This window comes from Trachymyrmex septentrionalis, unplaced genomic scaffold (genome assembly GCF_001594115.1).
Source record: "Trachymyrmex septentrionalis isolate Tsep2-gDNA-1 unplaced genomic scaffold, Tsep1.0 scaffold129, whole genome shotgun sequence".
Taxonomy (NCBI): domain Eukaryota; kingdom Metazoa; phylum Arthropoda; class Insecta; order Hymenoptera; family Formicidae; genus Trachymyrmex; species Trachymyrmex septentrionalis.
This window is the reverse complement of record NW_017304428.1, coordinates 686,332-690,794: the sequence shown is the minus strand read 5'-3', so window position 1 is coordinate 690,794 and position 4,463 is coordinate 686,332.

Sequence of the window (4,463 nt, the reverse complement as noted above, 5' to 3'; positions counted from 1 at the left end):
TGAAAATCACTCGACTTCCTCGATTCAAATGAATGCCAAACACAAACAAATAGACCGATCTGGCTGTAACTTGGTGTGTGTTCCTCCAAGAGATGCTACTAACTAAATCTAACCTTGATACGCGCCAGTAGTGTCATCTCTCTGACTTTGCACGGACTTTTCAAACGACCTGAAAAACGATTCTGAAAAATTACATAGACTTATAAAAAATCTTTTTGCTAGAGTTATTTTATCTTTATTATATATACTAAACCTAGAATGTGATAAAATTAATTTTAAACCTCGGAGAAAATCCGAGCGCGTTCACTTGTAACATATTATTGTATTTGCTCTTAGTTTTAAAAAAATATCTTTTAAAAACAGTATTAAATTAAATTTACAATTTGTAATTTTGTAAAAAATTAATAATTGTTAATTAATAAATAGCTTAGCTTCACTTGCCTTTAATTATTATAAGTAATTCAATTCTTATGAAGATATGCTTGCCAGAAGTTTTTTTTTCAATATTAAAACTTTAAATACAAAGCGCCTTCCCGGTCCGAGTGTTAAGATGTTGAACTACTATCGAATATACATTCAATTAAATTGAATTAATATTTCAGAAATAAATTGAGAGCCGATGAAATTATATAAGTTTATTACAGTTTTTTAAGATTTGGGGGGATTATTTGTTTCAGATTGATTGTGTGAATCCGATAATTTCATCGGCTCTCAATTTATTTTAAGGTTGATATGGAAGTAACTACCGCTGTATTAATAAAATGTTTACTGTTACAACGTGCAATGAATTACCACGAGGAAATGCTGTTTGCCTTTGTATCGTCGTTCTATAGAATTGTACAAAGAGAATAAGTGATAGTCCAGCATGATTAATTATTTCTACCTAAATTATACGTTGACTGCTTTCATAATTGGGTATAATAGCAAGCCTGATAAGTCATGCAATTCATAAATAATTCGCGCATTTGATAAAAGCGGTGCGATTCGATTGATTACAAACCCGTGTTATGTAATACTATAATTTCTAGAGAACCATGGAGAGAACTATGGAATTTCTCTCAAATTAGAGGAGGCCATCTAGTATTGCGAAAGCACCTCAACTTATGCGACTCAAACGTGCAACCAGGAGAAAGCATTCAGATGGCATATTGTATACCTCTGTGAATCATTAAGCGATAACAAATAAGTTTCGTAAATAAGTGATCCTTACGTCTTTTCAAAAGAAAATCCGACATTAATTCCTGACATAAACATTATAAATTACATTTTTTATTTACAAAAATTTATTGCTTTTAATTAATTTGTAAAGTACATAATTTTATAATTTAAATACAAGTGATTATTATCCATATTTGAATCTCTGTCAAATCTAATTAAATTATTGATTAAATTACTTAATGAGTTTTTAACTAACTACGTTAATTGAAATGAAGTAAAAGTGAGAAATTGTACTCATAAGAAAGGTATAAAAAATCAGACAATCTTTATCTTCATAGAGTATTATCGAGTTCTTTATGACGCTCGGTTCTTCAGGTAGAAAAAAAATGATAGAACGAGGAACGATCGCACCGAATTTTCATTTGAGGGTGAGTCTATCAATTGTCTACTTTCTGGGTACGTGGCCGCCAGTTACGGGTAAATTCCGATTACCGTATCTACTTTACACCATCTGTAGCTTCACTTTCATCCTGGGTATCTTGCTCTCCGCCGAAATAGCGAATGTTCTCATAAACTGGGGAGATATGTCGAAACTCGCCGCGGTTATGACTTTACTAATGACGAATTGCACCCATGCTTCGAAGGTAACTACAATTATCTTAAAATTATCTAGAGTCCGATCGAAATTTCGGTTTCAGTTTCGGCCAGTTTCGGTCAAAAATTTGGATTCCAGTTTGATTTCAAATTCGGCCGAAATTAAGAGAAAATGTCGATGGGTAAACCAAACTATACAAGTTGCAACGCACTGCTCCAAAAACAACTGTTCAATTTTAATTATTAACTGAATACAAAAATCTATGTGATTCGAGCGATCAGCAAAAGGCAAGCGACAGCAAAAAAATTATTCGCGGTAGCCCTCTGTACGGACCGTAGCCTTTCAATTCGAATTCGGCACTGCTATTCGCTCGAGATCACGTTATCGGGAATCGGCGGCCTTACAGAATTTCTATGCTTGTTTCACCGGCAACTCTTTCCTTTCGGTCCTTCCGTTAGCTCCCTTCAACTCGGTTCATTCTGAGGCTCGGTGACGCTACTCGCACGGATGCTCGCTTTGTCGTGAGTCCTCTAACAGTCTATCTATGGCTCGTGTTACAACTAGCCACAACGCAAGTGAAGTGATTTCGGCAGGCTCCGGCGGGGGATGCACAGGTCGCGCTGCTTTTCGGAAGCAAGGCCTCACGGCGCCTGATTGGCCAATAGCGGCGCCGCGCGACAAAAATAACACAGGAAGAGTTTATGATTGCTACGAATGTTATTTTTAATTCAACATTTTTAGTTTTTAACGGTTCGTTCTATAAACAGATATATGGCACGCCGATGGGATTGCCTTTATTTCCTATCATAGCAGAAATAGTTTTGCAAGAAGAGCTTTGCTTTAGAAGAGCAAGTTATTGAGAGGTTGTCATTGCAATTGCCTTTATATTACAGATATGTGGATGACATTATCTTAGCAGCTCTATAGTCACAATTAAATTGCATATTAGATACTTTTAATTCTATGCATGAAAGGTTGCAATCGAGATTAATAATGACAACAAACTCAATTTTTTGAATGTCACAGTGATATTACATGACCATTTTATCATTTTTGACCGGTATTCAAAACCGACTTCATTGGATAGATATCTCGGCTTCCATTCGAACCATCCTATTTGTCATAAAAAAGATGTAATGTATGATATGGTGGACAGAATTTGTTTACTTTTCCATCCGCAATATCATCAAAAGAATTGGAAGATACCATAAGCATTCTTTTAGATAATGGCTATTCACTTGCTTTTATTTTTTCCGCAATTAGACAAAGGCTTAAATTCCATTGCTATCCCCACTCTGACACAAGGTTGCTTAATAAAAATCAAAAACATTTTATACAGTTTTAAAATTCATCTCTGAGAGCTTTATGCTTATAGCGCTTAACATATATTTTAAGACTGCATTCACTATACTTAACACTTTAAAGAAATTTATACATAGGACCGATTAGATCATTTCTCAAAACAGAGTATAGTTCATAAAATTGAATTTTAGATCGTGAGGCTAGCTACGTTGATCAGACAAAAAGAAGATTACAAATTAGAATAAATGAATATCTGATATTAACAAGAGAACAGGATCTCCATCAGTAATTTCTGACCATCGTACTAGCTTAATGAATTCAAATAGGAAAAGGTCGAAATTTTAGACAACAAACTTTTCTATAAAAAAGAATTATTTCTGAAATGGTCCAAAACAAAAGTATGGTTTGAATAGACACATATCGATCCGCTACCTGACGTATATCTACCCCTCATATCCTTTCTACGTCATTTCTATTACTATTCCCCTTGTTAGATGGCAGGATCTTTTAATTATCGAATGTTCTAGCATTACATCTCAGAATTCTAGTATTAAGATCCGTTTGATATCGCTGAATTTTATAAATGCATTTAGTACTCAATTTTTTTCAATTAATTTGGACGATCTAACGTTAATCAGCAGGTATTTATAATTTATTTTTGTTGTAACTTTTAATAATTGACCTTCAATTTCTGTAAAGTGAAATATAGTAAAATATAATGACACAATAATTTTTTGGTATCATTAATTATAATATAATGTTATAATATAATTATAATATAATGTATTATAATGTAAGGTAATAATGACGTTTATTATATATTGTAATTGCAAGAAGAACATGAAACATTTATACATTCTTTTTACATTGATGTCACTGTATCAACTTATTGCAAAATTTGAGAAGTTCACGGTATAACAGACATCATAAAATTATTATGTGACTTCTGGAATCGATTAACATCAAGTTCCGATGTGAAGCTACTTAAATCTAGACCGTATCTTGCCACAATTCTTCTTTCCAACATGCAAATACAACATGCGCTTTATATTTTAATTGTTAAACATCTTGCGTAGTTACTGGTAATTTTTAAATTCATTTTTTAACATTGAAAATGATCCGATAGAGGTCGAAATATCTGTATAAATTTTTAGATTGTTTATAATAATATTGTTACTTACATAATATCTTGAGTGGTTTATAGCTCTATATTATATATTGTTTAATTTATTTTTAAAAAAAGTATTTCAAGCTCAATTTCACAAGCTTTAAGACTGTTTATGTACATTTTTCACGTATAATACAATGAGTCACAAGCAAGTTATTCATTAAAATATATTACAATTTCAAGAAACTTATTTATATCTCGGTAATTATTCATTGTACAAAATTAACGAGGTTCAATAAA